General features: G+C 39.2%; 1 protein-coding gene across 13 annotated transcripts in view; it reads right to left on the reverse strand.

The window, feature by feature from the left end:
* The window catches only part of LOC126297741 (uncharacterized), a 387,999-nt gene that overhangs the window by 181,945 nt on the left and 186,837 nt on the right, over positions 1-19,217 (reverse strand). The gene's annotated exons all lie outside the window — the stretch shown is intronic.

The following is a 19,217-nucleotide window of genomic DNA, read 5'->3' on the forward strand; positions in this document are numbered from 1 at the left end:
TTATGTTCATTATACTGGAACTAAACAGTGTTCATTCATTGTCTAGGTAGGATGCTACCAACTGCTTATCTGTTCTCTCCAGTATAAAGACTTTCCTAGCCTTTCTGACAGGTCTATTAACTTTAGTGGCCTTCATTGCTACGACATCATGATCACTGTCTCTACACGGACACTGTCGATATAGTCAGGTTGGTTTGTATTTACAAAGTCTAATACATTCCCACTATATGTCACTATTTGTACTTGGCACATTAAAGTTGCCTCCAATTAATTTTGTATGATTGGGGTCTCTTCTGAGACTGTCACTGAACCCTCAATACTGCCCTGTAGTGTGAAAACTGGTACCTGGAGTCTAAATTTTAGCACAGAGGCCAAATTGCCTTCAGCACAACACCAGACATTTGACTGCTGGCTTGAAAAGTTGATTTTGCACTAAATGATGAAAGTTGATTTTGCACTAAATGATGAAAGTTGATTTTGCACTAAATTACACAGAAATGTGTACCCCTTTAGAATATCTTACATGGCTGAGACCTGCCATTCTACATACAAATAGCCAATTCGGATTCAGAAAATGGTGTTCTTGTGGAACACATCTAGCTCTTTATTCTTAAGAAGTAATGAATGCTATTAATAGGGGATGCCAAATTCATTCCACATTTTTAGATTTCCAGAATGTTTTGGACATTGTACCTTATTAAGCAAACTGTATGCCTATGGACTATTGCCTCAGTTGTGCAATTGGGTTCACGATTTCCTGTCAGAAAAGTCACAGTTCATAGCAATTGATGGAAAGTTATCAAGTAAAACAGAAGTAATATCTCATGTTCCTCGGAGGAAGTGTTATTGCCCTCTGCTGTTCCTGATCTACATAAACAATTTAGAAGATAATCTGATGAATACTCTTAGATTGTTTGCAGATGATGCTATCATTTACCATCTTACAAAGTCATCAGTTGATCAAAACAAATAGCAAAATGATTTAGACAAGATATCTGCCTGGTGCAAAAAGTGGCAATTGACTAAGTGATGAAAAGTGTTAAGTCATCCACATCTGCTAAATCTCAGTTACACAATAAACCACACAATCCTAAAGGCTGTAAATTCAACTAAATACTTAGGGATTAAAATTACACATGTCGTGTGTAAAGCAAATTAAAGATTACATTTTATTGGCAGAACACTGGAGGAAATGCAACAGGTCTACTCCAGAAAATGCCTACACTATGTTTGTACAGCCTCTTCTGGAGTATTGCTGTACAGTGTGAGATCTGCTCTGATGGACTGATGAGGGCATCAAAAACATTCAAAGAAGGGCAGCTTATTATGTATTATCATGAGATAGTGGAGAGAGCAAGACGAATATGATACATGAATTTGGGTGGCGATCATTAAAACAAAGGCATTTCTTGTCATGGCACAATCTTCTCATGAAATTTCAATCATCAACTTACCTTCAGAGTGTGAAAATATTTTGTTGGCATCCACCTACATAGAGAGAAATAATCATCATAATAAAATAAGATACACAGAGCTTGCAAAGAAAGACCTAAGTGGTTTGCTTTCCAACATGCTGTTCAAGAGTGGAATGGTAGAAAATACCTTGAAGGTGGTTCAGTGAACACTCTACTAAGCACTTAATTATGAATTGTAGTGTAACTGTGTAGAGGTAGATGTGTACAGATAATAGACTCTTTGCCATGTCAGTATTAACAAACTTTGTTTGTTACAGAATGAGATTTTCACCCTGCCGAGAAGTGTGCACTTATATGAAACTTCCTGGCAGATTAAAACTGTGTACTGGACTGAGACTCGAGCTCGGGACCTTTGCCTTTTCCAGGCAAGTGCTCTACCATCTGAGCTACCCAAGCACGACTCTCACCCCATCCTCACAGCTTTACTTGCACCAGTACATCATCTCCAGGAGAGCTTCTGTGAAGTTTGGAAAGTAGGAGAGGAGGTACTGGGAGAAGTAATGCTGTGAGGATGGGGCGTGAGCCATGCTTGGGTAGCTCAAATGGTAGAGCACTTGCCCGTGAAAGGCAAAGGTCCCGAGTTCGAGTCTCAGTCCGACACACGGCTTTAATCTGCCAGGAAGTTTCTTTGTTTGTTACAAACTGTCTTTACATATCCACTCACAAAATTGTTCATGAAAATCTGTGTATGGGTTCTACCCAAAACGCATTAAATAAAGTCAATGGTTTCTCAACTGGTGGCCTCTTATTTGGTGACCAATACGGCAATTGTGCAATACTGCTATTAATTTATACTCTCCAGTCGCATTCAAGTGACCAGCTGTCAAAAGCCTCGCCTTTTGCAGCATGTACTGGTGCAAGACATGCTTGAAGACAGTCAGTAAGGTTCTGAAAGAAACACACAGGGAAGTGGAACAATGCTGACTCTAGTGCCATGACCAGCTGTGATAGTTTCTCATATGAGGATACATGGTGCCAACAGCCCGATTGCAGTGGTCCCACAGGTTCTTGATCAGATTTAAATCTGGGGAGTCTGGTGGCCAGAGGTGTGAGGCAAACTCATCCCAGTGCTCTTCAGACCACACACGTATACTGAGAGCTGGGTGACATGTCGCACTGTCCTACTGATCGATGCCATTGTGTCGAAAACAAGAAACTGCATGCAGGGGTTGAAATGATTCCCAATGACGGATGTATTCTTATGTTGATCCACTGTGCCTACCAGAATGATGAGATCACCCAGAGCATGACTCGAAACATTCTCTAAACCATTATGTTTCAACGATTGCCTGTAGGGTGTTTGCTTTCAGACATTCATGCGGTAGACACAAACATCCATCTGTCCAATGGAGCATAAAATGTGATTCTATCTGAAAAGGCCACATGCTGCCACTCAGTGGATGTCCAGTTGCAGTGTTGGCATGAAAATTCCAGCCTTCATTGCCAATGAATAGCTGTCAGCATGGGTTCATGAGACAGGCACCAGAAGCCAACACACAGCAACATTCACAGAGCAGTCACTGAGGAGCCACCACTGCTAGCCTTTTGGTTCACCTGAGCAGTCAGTTGCTCAAAAGCAGCATACCTATTCAGCCACACAGATCTCTGCAGCTGTCCTTCACACCTGTCATCTATGCCCGTGGTGCACCACAGTTGCCTTAACACCAGTTTTGGATACTGCCATTTTGCTACACAGTATACTTTAACCACAGCAGCACACAAACAGTTTACAAAATTAGCTGTTTCAGCCAACAGCCAGTGATCATGCCACTTTGGATGTCAAATGTATTGCAATGTTTCCACATTACGACAATGACTGCACTGTATTCTGCATCGCCAACACACTTTTTATACGCTTTACTGCTGGTGCCGCCATTTGTGAGTGGTTATTGTACACTGATGTCTAACACAAGCAGTGATCACATTAAAGTGACTAGACCACATATAACCTTCACATATGTATTGTCACGTACAAGATGGTGTAATTAGAAGAATGACGAACACTAACTTCACTTAACGAAGGTTTGTTCAGCACTTGCACATACAAGAGCACGGAGTGAGCTGCCTCCAGCTAGAACACATACAGTATACATACAGCTACAGAACATTCCAGTACAATGGATTTTGAGATTTGTAGATACTTCTAGAATGTACTTGAACCAAATATAGAAATTAAAGTTTTACAGGTCAGATGAGTTTTGAACTCACGACCCTCCATGCACCAGTCTAGTAACATAACCACTCAGCTTCTTCTGCAACATTGCTCCCTCCCTAAGATAACAGTGTCTCAGTGTTACATCATCCTAGTGCGGGGTAGAGTCATCAGTCCTGCATATTCCGACTCCTGATGACTGATATTCGCCTTAGAACTTCCTTTGCCACTATGTGCTTCATTACCTTTCTGCTTGTTTCCTGTCACTGGAGATTCGAATTTACCCTGGGTTGCAGGATCCTTATTGGGCTTCATTCGAAGGATGTGGACCATATCTCTGATCATCCATCGTCTTGTGTTGGGGTTGAAATCTTCAACTTCATAAGTAACATCAGACAACTGTTCTACAACCTTATAAGGTCCAAAGTAGCGCCTGAGGAGCTTCTCAGAGAGATCAACCTTCTGAACAGGAGTGAAGATCCAAATGAGGTCACCAGGCTGGGAGACAACAGGGTGGTGGGTCGCATCATACCTTCAGCGATCGTTTTCTTGAGCCTGCAGTGCGTGGAATCGTGTTAACTCCTGAGTTTCCTCAGCTCTGGTTAACACCTGGCCAATGTAGTCGTCAGGATGTAAAGAAAACAGTGTCCATCGTCGTAGTCACCTCACGCACATGCACCAGGAAAAATGGCATAAATCCTGTTTGGCAGTGTTGGCAAACGTAACGAAAGGTAGCACCTCATCCCACTTGCTCTGCTCAACATTGATGAACATTGATAGCATGTCGGCCAAGGTCTTATTAAGGCAGTCAGTAAACCCGTTAGTTTGCAGATGGTAGGCTGTCATCATATGATGATGGTTTATCTCTGTCACAAGGTTTGATTGAAAAACTTTCCCCTGCTCCCTAACTAACAATCTTGGGGCACCGTGTTTTAATACAATGTCTTCCACGATGAATTTGGATGCCATAGCATGTCAGATAATCAGTGCAACTAGCAGACATTGGAAATTGTCCGAGGAGGCCAATCCCAACACGCTGGAAAGGCATTTCAGCTGGTGGAATTGGTATGAGTCAGTCAGGTGGTTTTTAAGGACTGCCTATCTCCTCTGGCACTGTCGACAGTGCGACACAGTGACAGACACTCCTAAATAAACCTGGCCAGAAAAATCTCTTGTGGATCCTATTGTACGTCTTAATAAATCCTAAAAGTCTGGCCTCAGGTTTGTCATGGAATTTCTGTAGAACATCTAAGTGCATGTGTTTAGGAATCACTGGTAGCCACCTCTTTCCAAACGGATCAAAGTTTTTCTTGCAAAGTAATTCATTAACTACCTTAAATTGTCCTTTCACATCCTCTGATCGATGCAAGGCAAGCATAATTTCAGAAATCTTGGCACCGTCGTCCTGCACAGCAGAGAGATCCCGGAGTGCAGTTACACAGTCACAATCTTAGTCAAAGTCTTGATGGTCTTGCACAGGTTTTCTTAAGAGACACTAGGCATCTTAGTGTTTTCTTCCACTTTTGTACACTATGGTAATGTCATACTCTTGAAGATGTAGTGCCCACCTGGCAAGTTGTCCTGTTGGATCCTTAAGACGTGTCAACCAACAAAGTGAAGATGGTCTGTAACAACTGTGAATGTCCTCCCATAGAAATACTGTCAAAATCTGTGCATGGACCAGGTCACAGCAAGACATTCTCTGTCTGTAGTTGAGTAGTTTCTCTCGGCTTTTGTAAGTGTTCTAGAAGCATAGGCTATAACCTCCTCTTTTCCATCCGAAATCTGCACCAGAACAGCACCGATCCTATACCCAATAGCATCTGTGTGTAGTTCAGTAGGTGCTCTCACATCATACAGACCAAGTACAGGGTCAGTCATCAGAGCTTTTCGCAGCACATCAAAAGAATCTTGTTGAGCACCATCACAGATAAATTTAGCATCAGCTTTTAACAACTCTTGGAGTGGCTTGACTTTGATACAAAAGTTTTTAATAAAATGGCGGTAATAAGAACATAATCCAAGGAAGCTTCTCACATCTCTAATACTTTTAGGGATAGGAAATTCTGTTATAGATTTCACCTTTTCTTGGTCTTGCCGCCCACCTTCATTTGACACAAGGTGTCCAAGTATTTTGATTTCTTTTGCTCCAAAGAGATACTTTCTTGGATTAAGTTTCAGTCTGCTTTGTTGGAGCCACTTAAGAATGGCCCTCAGTCTTTTTACATGTTCATCAAATGTCTCTGAGAACACTATAATGTCATCTAAATAATGAAGACACATCGTCCACTTCAAGTGTCATAGAAAACTATCCACCATCCATTCAAAAGTTGCTGGTCCATTACACAAACCGAACAATATTACCTTAAACTCATACAGGCTCTCAGGGGTGATGAATGCAGTTTTCTCACGATCAGCCTCATCTACTTCAATTTGCCAGTACCCCAAGTACATGTCCATGGTTGAGAAAAACTTAGTCCCCTTCAGACAATCTAGTGCATCATCAATTCGTGGAAGGAGCTAAATGTCCTTTTTAGTTATCTTATTAATCTTTGTGTAATAAACACAAAAGCACCAACTGCCATCCTTCTTCCTGACGATAACCACTGTTGGTGATCATGGGCTCTGGGAAGGCTGATGATGTCATTCTTCACCACTTTCTCTACCTCGTCGTGAATTATTTGACATTCCATTGCTGACACACAGTATGCTCTCTGGTTCACTGGTTGATGGTCTCCAGGGCTAATCCGCGTGGATTTGTCCAATTTGCTCTTTACCTGTGGATTGAAGCATTCGGAGAACTCTTGAAGAATGACAAGTAGCTTCTTCTCTTGTTCCTTAGTGAGATCTGGTGATAGTCAAGCTAGAAGGTCTTGTCTTGTAGTGGCAGTGTCAATGTCGCCCGCAGACTTGGCATGGGAGGTTTCTATGATGTACAGCTGTTCGGCAATTAACAGCGCAGTGTTTGCTATGCACAGGCACCTTGGAAGGATCTGTGTTTCTCAGCAGCAGTTAACTATCCGCAATTCACCGAATCCGTTCTTAAACGAGACAACAGACGCTGGGATGACTAAGTTATTCTTCAGTGGTATGCTTCTCTTACATACCACTAGAAGATCCACACGTTCATGCATGGCATGACACATGACAGTTGCCTTTCTAGCGCTGACTGCAGGAATGATCACTTCATCCAGCACACGCATAGTCTCCACACACTCTGATGCGCATCTTCCTGTTCACAGTATCTAATCTCGTCTAGCATAATCTTCGAGTGACCACACTCTATAATTGCCTGAGAAGCTTTCAAAAAGTCCCATCCAAGAATGACATCATGACTACACTCTTGTAAGATGATGAATTCTAAGGACTGTGTATGGCCACTCATACCCACACGAATGACATCTTCCTGTAGGTTTTACGTATTTCCCATTAGTCATCTTCAGCAGAGATGTTTTGCTGTTGACGAATGCGGTTTTCTGCAACTGGTGACGGTACTTCTCTGAAATGACTGAATATGATGCTCCAGAGTCCCCAAGAGCTTGTGCTGGTCAGCCATTCGTGAGGATATAGACGTAGTTTCCTATCATTTTTGTAGCGTTCAACAGCGGAGGATTTTTCTCTTCGGCGGTCTCACCTCCAAGGAAAGTCACACCGTTTAGTTTTCCAGGTTGCAGCAGCTAGGTGATTAGCTAGAGCTTCTAAACAGCGATGGAGACCTTGATCGGCATGTTGGGGAGTGTCCTCTCCAGAGGCTAGTTTGCGGTGATGGTGACCTACATCGTCCTGCACCCACATCATCTTGTTCATCTTCGTCGTCCCAGAGTTGCTGTCGTCTAAGATTGTTCTGCTGTCTTCTGGACTGGGTGTCATCAAATATCCTACACCTTTCTTGACAGTAGTGTGCATCACATGTCCTGGTTGTCTGCAGTGGAAACATACTGGTTGGTTATCCAGGGTTCTCCAGGCGTCAGTGCCCGAACAGGTTCCTCAAGTGGCTTTGTAGGAATGTAACTTCAATTGGGTCTCTACTTTTTCACTGTTTTAAAGGGCAGTTCATTCCTCGATCACAGGTATTGATACGACGTTTGGAAGCCGTTCAAACTTCTTGCATGTAATTCCTTTTTGATGCATTGTCTCAATATACTGACACCATTTTATGAAGTCGTCTGCTGTTGGAACCTCCTTCAGAAGTAGGGCTTGATACATGTCCTCAGCAACACCCTTCTAGGATCCACTATTTTACACAGCTCCAGCTCTTAAATGTAGAATGCTGTAGTTTCTCCTGGACGCTGTGCCCTGCACTTTAATTTATTTTCAGCCTTGCACTTCTGTCATTGTGTGTCACTGAACTACTTGCCCAGTTCCGCCTGGAATACTTCCCAGCTTGTGAACTTCTCCTCATTGTTCTCATACAAGCCAAAGTTTATTCAGCACTTGCACATACAAGAGCACAGAGCGAACTGCCTGCGGCCAGAACACACATGGTATATATACAGTTACAGAACATTCCAGTACAATGATTCTTGACATTTGTGGATACTTCTAGAATGTACTCGAACCAAAAATAGAAATTAAAATTTTACAGTTCAGATGAGTTTCGAACTCACAACCCTCCATGCAACAGTCCAGTAACATAATCACTACACCACGGTGACTGTGCTACTCAGCTTCTTCTGCAACAGCATGTCAGTAAATCCTCCAATTTAGTTACAACTGCACATCTGGATCTAATTATAGTTCACACTGCACCAATAATTTCTTAAATCTTCGGCTTGAGCAGACCTGGACTGAATCAAAAACAGCTTTAAATTCTTCTCTCTTTATTCAACAGACTACTATGAGACAGAAACAGTAAACAGCTTCAAAGCCACATTTCTACATCTATGTACACAGTGCATGGCAGACAGTACCATTGCTGTTCATATGCTTTCCCATACCACTCGCAAATGGAGTGGGGGAAAAACAACTGTGTATATGCTTTGTTACAAGCTCTGATTTGTTATCTCGTATTCCCAGTCCTAATGTGAAAGGTACACTGGTGGCAGTAACACTTTGTGCAGTCTTGATCCAAATGTCTGTTCTCCAAAGAATGGCTTCCTCCTTCCACGGAGTCTCACTTCATTTCACAAAGAATGGCTATTCACAAGTTTATCAAACCTACAGATAAAAAATCTAGCAGCATACCTCTGAATTGGTTCAGTATCTTAGCTTTAATGCGGCCTGAAGAATTGGTCATACACATGTTGTATATGCAGTCTCCTTTATAGATGGCCTACACTTTCCTAGAATTCTCCCAATGAATTGAAGCCCAACATTGTCTTCCCAACAACCAACCTTAAATATTAGTTTTACTTCACGTTGTTTTTCAGAATCAGAACCAAATATTTACTTGAAGTTACTAATATGCATACCAGTAATACTGTAGTCAAACAATATAGGAGTCTTGTTCCCACCCATCTGCATTATTTTACATTTTTCCACATAAAGAGCAACCTGCTATTCCCCACACCAAAAAGAAACTCTGTCCAAGTCATTTCCGTATCCTCCTACAGTCAGTCAATTATGACACTTTCCTGTACTCTACACAGTGTCATCAGCTAACAGTTGTAGGACGATTGGTGTATACCCTATTCATCAGACAGTTTATGTATGATGAGAACTAGACCAGTCCTATTACACTTCCCTGGAGCACTCCAGATTATACTTTTTCCTGTGACGTACACTCCCACAATGACATACTGGGTTCTGTTACTTAGAAAGAGTTTGAGCCACTCATGTATCTGAGAACTTATTCCACATGCTTAGAACTTTGTTAAAAGTCTGTAGTATGGCACTGTGTCAAATGCTTTCCAGAAATCTAGGAATGTGGAATCTGTCTCTTGTCCTTCATCCATGATTCACAGGAGATTATGCAATGAAAGGACAAGCTGAGTTCCACATTGGCAATGTTTTCTAAATAAATGTTGGTTGATGGATCACTTTATACTGAATTATACTGAACACTGCAGGTAACTCCTATAACAACGTTATAAAATACAAGCATGGGGCACATATTGGCCTCAATTACAAAGTAAGGAACGTAAAAGCTGTGAGCTCAGAAATTATTAGGCGAACTGCAAACTTAAGTTGCATGGTTACTGGACTGAGTACTACAGTATTTGAATGTGTAACAGAAATAGAGAAGATTTCATTTCAATGGGTATTAAAATAATTTTGAGTATCTCATTTCACCATCATATGATAAAGCCCGCTGTAGGTATGTCTTTTTTCACACAATGATTGAAATCAGGAAATGTATCTAACTTGAAGTCTGTTTACAAAAAAATTATAGGAATACCATGGGTTGTAATAATTTTTAAATCAATATACATATTATAAAAGTAAGTGTACAATGCCTATGCTGCTACAGCTGAGAAACGAGTCCCAGTACGATGAAGGGAGTTCTACGGTGTGGTAGCCCTCTATCGCCCATCCACGATGAAAGTTTCTGTTTTTACCTGAATGGCATGCTTTTTAAGATACAAGGGCTGGGAAGTTTTGTCATCTAGAAATTTCTATAACATTCAAGGGCATTCCACAACAGTCCACAATGTTACAGAATGCTCTAGGATTTTCTGGAATGTTCGGAAAGATTCCAGGATGTTTGGGAACATTCAGGAACGTCCCAGATCAATACTCTTGAATATTGTGGAATGTTCTGGAACATTGTAGACCATTCGAAGCCTTTTTGGTATGTTCTGGAGTTCACCATGGGTGGGGCTACCCATTGGTAGGGGTATGTAAAGACCTGTCACGAGTTCAAACATCAGTTTCTTATTAGTGACATAATGAGGAACTGGAAAAGTAGTACAGTGAGTGAATAAAAACAAACAGGGAAGTATGAGCAGTAAAAGTGGTACAGTGACTGAATACAAATTGAAAATGAAGTGTGTAAAGAGTACTTAGTGTTTTTGTTAATAAAAAGTTGATCTGATTTATATTTTAGATAATGCCCAAACATAAAAGAGGAGATCTTGCCAGTTCTGAAGCAAAATGGTGAAAGGAAAAATAAAAGCAAAAAAAATGTAACAGGCAAGCAGCGCAAACCACGTTTAAGTTACAAACAAATGACAATGAACACTGTGAGAAGCAGAGAAACTGAAAAACAATGAAATGAAGATTGAAGACTCAAAAATTATGACATAAACTTATAATAAAAGGCTGTGATCTCAATCCAGCCATGAAAATAACAGCCTACAGAAAGCGTGATTAGGACAAGTAAACAGTAAAATCTATGAAGCATTCTGCTATGATCTGCTGAAAGGATATAACAAACACAAACATGCCATGATCAGAAAAATTGATAACATCTGCCAGTTTTGCAACATGAAAAAATTCAGTAAAGGAACACCAGCATTCTATTGCATGAATGGAAAAATTCGATTATCGCCACTGGAAGCACCTTTGCAGTAATTTTTACATTACATGACTGGGGAAACTCCAGACTCTGAACACTTTCCTCAAAATATAAAAACACAGCACGCCTGCTTGCTAATGACTTCTTTCAGTGTCACTTCGTTCAACACTAATAGAGATTGGTAATGTTTCTCTCATCAAAGAACAAATTTATCGCAACATGGTATCATTACTACCACTACCCAATGAAGACCATACATAATTCAAGCCAACAAAAGACCACCTAGAGAAGATGAACACTGATTTAATGCACCTCAGACAGATGAAGTTACCATTGTAACTGTGGACAAAGCTGTCACATAACTGCATAACAAAGAAGTGAAGAACTACAATGCATTATAGAGACACACCGCTCATCTGATGTCCTCCAATATCCATTACTATTTCTGCATGGAGAGGGTGGATATCATTTTAATGTGAAACAAAATCAACCTGAAACAGGTGTAGAAACAAACAACAAATGCACTTCCAAAGTGTTCTATGCTTGCCCCTTAATGATCAGAGACAATGAAACATACAATCACATTCTCAACACTTGCTGTTTTTTTTCCAACAATTTCTAGTAGATATGTATGCAAAAATAGCTACAGAATGGATGCTTTACATAAGACTGAATCAGAAGAAATTACGCATGGAAGAATACATCCACCTCAGATAAACAATCATACATGACAGAAACATTGATGACATTGGAGCAATGGTAATCTTACCCTCATCATACATAGGAAATCTGAGACACATGCACGAACATACTCAAGGTGCCCTGACCTACATAAGAAAATATGGATGATGTGACCTCTCCAAAACATTCACATGCAACTCGTCATGGCCATAAATCAAAGGACAACTAAGGTATGGACAAGCCCCCATGCATCTACAAGACAGTATAGACTCAGTTTTCCAACAAAAAATTGATTTATTGAAGTCATCACAAAACATCACATCTTTGAAACTGTACACAAATGAGTGGCAAAAATGGGGACTGCCACCCCCCCCCCCCCTCTAACTGTACACAAATGTGTGGCAAAAATGGGGACTGCCACCCCCCACCCCCACCCCCCCCCCCCCTCTCTCTCTCTCTCTCTCTCTCTCTCTCTCTCTCTCTCCACGACAGAATTCATCTCATGGATATTGGAAAAATCATCCAAGCTGAATTTCTGAAACCGCTAGAAGGTCCAGAACTGTATGACACAGTAATGAAAAACATGATTCATGGAGCATTTGGGCTATTAAACACCAATTCCCCATGTATGCCTGACACAAATGTACAAAAAAAAAAAAACCCAAAACCATACTTGCATGACACACAAATTGGAGTTGATGGCTATCACCCAATAACTGTGGCTTCACAGGACAAACGTAAATACAAGGCAGTGACAAACTCAAAATAGACAATCAGAGGGTAGTACCCTATAGCACACTACTTTTAGAATGTTCCAAGCGCACAAACTTAGAACACTGCAATTCAGTGATATCAATACAATATCTCTGGAAGTATGTGAACAAAGGCAATGACATGGCAGCATTTCAAACAGCCAAAGACAGAGAACAACAAAACAGAAATGACAAGATTCTCACGTCCCAAATGGGAAGATACATCAACAGCAATGCAGCAGCATGGTGGATTTTCAGTTTTCACATACACAAATGCAAACCAACTGTGCAACATCTAGCAGTACATTTGGAGAATGGACACAGAGTTTACTTCACAAAAGACACTGCCACAAAAACTTCAAGTGAACCATGTCAGAAGACAACATTAACAGCTTTTTCCAACTGTGCCAAACAGATCAATTTGCGAAAACATTACTATATGTCGATGTCCCTACCTATTATACATGGAACACGCACAAAAAACTTTCAGTGATGAAAACAAGGAATTCCAGTAGAGGATCATCCAGGACTCATGAAAACTGGGGCACTACACTGAGTATTCACTATACATTTGAACAATATCTAATGTTTCTATCTCCGGATGTTGCTACAAGAAATACAAGGACAAACAAGTTTCACATATCTCAAGAAGGTTGATGGTTGTCTATGCCAGACATACAGAGAAGCATGCCAATGCTTAGGACTACTGAAATGACAACCAATGGGAATTAACACTACAAGAAGCTTCACTCAAGCTACAACATCAAGGAACTACTTCAATGCATTACTCATTACAAACCACTCCTTAGTGACAATCAAAAGCAAATTTACAATGTTATCATGGACCAAATCAACAGCAACACTGGTGGAATTAGTTACTTCGATACTTTAGACAGCACCAGGAAAATGTTTCTAATAAATGTATTGATGGTGGAAATATGTGCTAAAACAACACATCACACTTGCACTGGGATCATCTGGTATCACAGCCACACTTATGGAAGGATGACAAAAATGCCCTACAACTACTGTTAAATATAGCCACAGAACAATTACCAAATATCAAGAGCATCTGGATGGGGTGAACTACATTCTACCATACATTGCTCATGCACTGGCTGTTGGCTTCAGTCTCGGGAACTTCAGCTAGATTAGATTAGTTTTTCATTCCATAGATCCATGCTGTGGAGATCCTTGTGAATGTGGAACATGTCAAATTTTTTTTAGATGAAATAACAATACTAATAGTATGAATATATACAATACATCATTTATTCCTATTAAAAAAATCATCAATGGAGTAGGAGGAGTTGGCCACTAGTAAGTCTTTCAGGCTCCTTTTAAACTGATCTTTATTTGTAACTAAATTTTTTATGTTTGCTGGCAAATTATTGAAGATGCGTGTTCCTGGGTAGTGGACCCCTTTTTGAACTAAAGTAAGTGCTTTTAACTCCTTGTGCAGATCATTTTTGTTCCTGGTATTGTATGTATGAAATGAGCTGTTTGTTGGAAAAAAGATATATATTATTTAGGACAAATTTCATTAAGGAGTAAATATACTGAGAGGCAGTAGTTAGTATACCCAGTTCTTTGAAGAGGTTTCTACGCCACATCTGTGAATTTACTCCACAAATAATACGTATTACACACTTTTGGACTCTGAAAACTTTTGTTTGACTTTAACAGTTACCCCAAAATATTATACCATATGACATCATGGAATGAAAGTATGCATAGTATGCAAGCTTTTTCATTTTTATATCACCTATGTCAGCTAACACTCGAATTGCAAATACAGATTTGTTAAGGCATTTCTGCAGTTCTCTAGTGTGCTCCAACCAACTGAATTTATTATCAAGTTGAAATCCTAGGAATGTAAGACTGTCAACCTCTTCTATCTGCTCTTCTTCATACTTTATGCATATGCTGGGTGGAAACCTCTTACAGGTTCTGAATTGCATACAGTGAGTCTTTTCGAAGTTTAATGACAGTGAGTTGGCTTTAAACCATTTATTAATATCCATGAAAATATAATTAGCAGATCTTTCTAGAATTACACTTGACATGATATTTATTGCAATAATTGTGTCATCTGCAAACAAAATGAACTCTGCTTCTGGCAGTGTAACTGACGAGAGGTCATTAATGTACACAACAAAAAGCAATGGTACTAAGATGGATCCTTGTGGGACACATGTAATTTCTTCCCATTCTGATGATGACTTAATTCTCTAGTCCCTTGCACTGACACCCTTTGTTTCCTGTTAGCGAGGTATGACTTGAACCATTTTGCAGCACTGCCTGTAAAACCACAGAATTCTAATTTATTTAAAAGGATGTTGTGGCACACACAATCAAATGCCTTTGACAAATCACAGAAAATATCTGCTGTTTGTAATTTGTTATTTAATGAATTAAGTGCATTGTCACTGTAGGTGTAAATAGCCTTCTCGATACTAGAACCCTTCAGAAATCCAAACTGTGTTCTTGATAATATGTTATTTGGGGTCAGATGGTTGAGAAGCTGCCTGTACATTACATTTTCTAAAATGTTTAAGAATGCTGGCAAAAGTGAAATCGGTCTGTAGTTTGATGGTATCTCTTTATCCCTTTTCTTGATTAGAGGCTTAATATGTGCATATTTTAACCAGTCAGGAAATGTCCCAGTTATAATTGACTGGTTACACAAGTAACTTCAAATTATACTAAACTCACAAGAACATGCCTTAATTAACTTTGTTGATATTTCATCATAACCACTAGAATGCTTTGTTTTTAAAGATTTTATTATGGAAGTTATTTCTTTTGGCGAAGTGAGTGACATATTCATGTACTTGAAGCTACTTGTAAAGGCTAGTTTCAGACATTCAAAGGCATTATTTACTGATCCTGACAATCCCATTCTATCAGTAACGGATATAAAGTACTTGTTAAATAGATTTGCCACACTATGCCCATCGGTTACTAATGTGTCATCTACCCTTAATGTTATTTGCTCCTGTTCCTTTCTGGTTCTACCACTCTCCTCTTTCACTATATCCCCTACTGTTTTTATTTTGTTCCCTGACATTGCTAACAGCTGTTAAAGGATCTTCCTCACATTTCACCAGCACAAGTGGCTGGTATTGTCAAGGCTTCACCCTACAGCACTGGTGGAAAACAGGAGTCAAGCCCTCAGCTAGAGATTGTATGTACCTGTTTTGCACAAGTCTGAGGGTTTTCCACTGTTCATTACCATCAAGCTTCTTCCTTTCCTACCTGCAAGGGGCTTTTTCTGAATGACGGGAATCCAGGATCTGTTTACCTAGATTCAGACACTGTGGTGAATGAACACTGTTCATAATGATAAGGGGAAGGTCCTCAGACACATTTGATGTGTGGCCATAGGATTAATGTCAGTCCACCCCTGGCAATGGAGGGTGAACTTTTGGCAACACCAGGCACTTGTGCTGGTGAAACATCAGCAAAATTGTTAAACGTTGGCCAAAGATCTCAAAACAGAAGCCAACTAGCAATACAGCAAAAAGTGGCACTCAAAGCCTCAGCAATTTCGAAAGCCCATGCAGCAAAAACAGAAAGGAGAAAGCGAATGTCACACTCGCAATGTGTGCACCAGCAAATGAAAAGACTTCATGAGCAGCGAAAGCAGTTATCTATAGAAAGTAATAATGGATGTCTGTATACACCAAGCAATGCTACTGATTGCACTACACATGGCTTTTCGACACTCTGATTACATAGTGGCATAGTTTATCAGAGTAGCTAACATGTGTTTGTTTTTCTCTTATTTCCATTTTCTGGAACTCCCAATTTCTTGTCTGTGTGTCTGAAGGCAACTTGTTACAGACATTTGCACTAAAATATAGAAGCATATTTTGAATATTAAACAAGAATACAATATCTATACCAGGTATATACACAGACAAGAAAAAAATCCAGATTTTTTCCAGGATTTCCTGGTTAAAAATACACATTTCGCTGGGTGAAGGTGAAAATACACTTTTTTCATGTTAAGTGACAGTGTACTTTCTCTCTGAACTGTAAAACTTATTATTTCTTTGGATGGTGAAGTTTTTATACACTGGCACAAAACTTCCCAGAACCTTAGAAAATGAAACAAAACATCACGTTTTGGAAAGATCTTTCATGTGTGGCAACATGTATGCTGCACATTTTTGTGTTAACAAGAGTATAAATACGAATTCTACCAAACACAGCATGTTAGTTTCCAAAGCATTGAAATCAAGGTTGTGATGTGCTTTTGTTAGCCAATCATAGCTGATGACACATGATCTCACCAGCCGATGACGGCAGGTATTCGGAGCATAGGACATGTGATGTAGTCAGCCAACAGCAATATCACTGTTACATAGTGTGAACACACAAACAGGAAAAGTTAATGGTTTAAATTAATACATATATATCATATATAATATTGGTCTTTTTTTCGTGTGTTACTCTTTAAGATATTTTAAACACAAATGTGCCAATAATATTTTAAATAATGACATTATGTCTGGTCTTCTTGGCCTTAAATTTTTCTAAGTGTTAAGTTTTGAATGTGAGTCAAACACTCAGTAATTTAAGAAATTCATTATGCATTCTCACACTTGACATAATTCATCTTGTGTAAGAGGAAACTTACTTTGAACGTAATGTTTCTCTCACAGCCATTTGCAACATTTTGCTGCGATCTGTTAGAAATAGGTTCATTTGAGTTATTGCCAAAGAGCACCAGAAAACAGATCTTACTACAATGTTGAATGAAGCCCATGCTTGGTGTTTACTTTGCTCATATGCGTTTTGTCACATTTGTGTTTGGAATTTCATGTGTAGTGGGGCATCATATGCTCATGTGCAGCACTGAACCAAGGGGACATATGAAGTTTTTGTACTTAGGGCAATTGTTTTATCATATCCTATCCAGATGATGAATGCAAAATAGGAAAGCAGTCTTTGACATAATATTCATTTCAATACTGGACTCTGCAATTCAAAGAACCCAATATTTTGCTATGTGGTGGTTTTAACATACCTTTTCTTTATTTGTACTGCACAACACTGTTATGTAGCATTTTCAATTCCAATCGGGCTTACACTTTCACAGCACTGCAGAAAGCTAGTAGGATGGTATACAAATTTCGAGAGAGAGAGAGAGAGAGAGAGAGAGAGAGACCACACAATTGTTTGTATACACCAGAACTAAGAACAATAAGCTTTGCATGACTTTTTCAGACTGTATAAAAAATTAACAAGGTTCTTTGTGAAGCTAAGAAAGTGTATAATTGGCAGTTTATATTCTACTGCAGGATTAAATATAAAGCCATGGGGGGGGGAGGGGGGGGGGGGGAGTTACAAATGATAAAACACGGTGTGCTGCCAGTCTATAATTTACCAAAGAAAGGCATTCTGTACATTTAAAATGTAAACAACACAAATTAAGAAACAGCGTCAAGCCTGGAGGAGGTAGCAGACAGTGTTGAAGCATATCTTGTGACTGAAGAACATTGTTCTTCTTAGGATATGTAAAATCCTGCTAAAGCTGTCAACATATTTGGAACAAAATATTTTACTCAATACTACTGACCAAATTTGCCTGCTTTTTCATCTCCAAGTAAACATTTATGTATGTTCATAGGTATATAGCATTAAGAGATCTTACATTATGTCACAAAAGAAACAAGATTTCCCAGTTGTTCTGGGGCAATTACACCCTGTATAAAGAAATTATTTTTGCCTTCTGTAGTGATTGTAAAAATTACAGTTTAGCTGAAACTAATATTTAACACTCAGCAAGAATGCCACATATCAGAAGAATTTACTGTGAAGTGGGTGGAAGAATTCCAGGATATTTGAGATAACATAAATAAACTGCCAAATAAGATACTGGCAATTTGTATATGCCATTCTATCAGGAAAATCAATGCACGCTATAAAATTGCCTTTCTTTCTGCCCTGTGCATGACTGGATGCTGATGCCACTGCACACTGTACGATGTGGCCACATAGTGTACCTAATGCTAAAACTCTGCAATTTTGTGGAATAAAGGCTCAGTGTTGTTATTTTTTATTATTATTTTATACTGAGCAACATTACATTTAGCCTGTAGCTAGAATTATTTAAACATTAAGAAACTCCAGACAGGTTTCATCATAGAAAGTTCTGCATCTTTGAAAATGACCAAAAATTTGAGCTGTGCAGTTTCAATAAACTAAACACGCATGAATACAGTTTATCAATGAAAAAATTAAATCACAATATTGAGTATTACAGATAATTTCTCTGTGCATTACAGAGTAGCAACAATAATGAAGGACATAAGGAGTAAGATCAACACACTGGGTTACCCATTATTTTGGAAACTACAAATCTTAACTGTTCCCTCCCTATACATTTATGAAATTATGGTCTTCCTACACAGCAAACAAAAATTATTTTTGGACAATCATTTTAACCACAAATATAACATGCGAAACAAAAATAATTTTATGCTACCCACAACCAGTTGAAAGTATATGCACAGACTCCACAGTATATAGGGATGACAAAATAGACCAAGTTAATAGGCAAAAACATACTTAATATGAAGCCAGAAGTTTTAAAAACAAGGCTAGAGCGGATTTTGTGGGAGAAATGCTACTGTTCAGTAGAATTCATACAGAATGAAATGATAATTTGAGCAAGGGGTAGTTAAGTGTTAGCTTTTCCTATATGTATAACAAAGATTTTATTATTATTATTATTATTATTATTATTATTA

Source organism: Schistocerca gregaria, chromosome X (assembly GCF_023897955.1).
Source record: "Schistocerca gregaria isolate iqSchGreg1 chromosome X, iqSchGreg1.2, whole genome shotgun sequence".
In the NCBI taxonomy this organism is placed as follows: domain Eukaryota; kingdom Metazoa; phylum Arthropoda; class Insecta; order Orthoptera; family Acrididae; genus Schistocerca; species Schistocerca gregaria.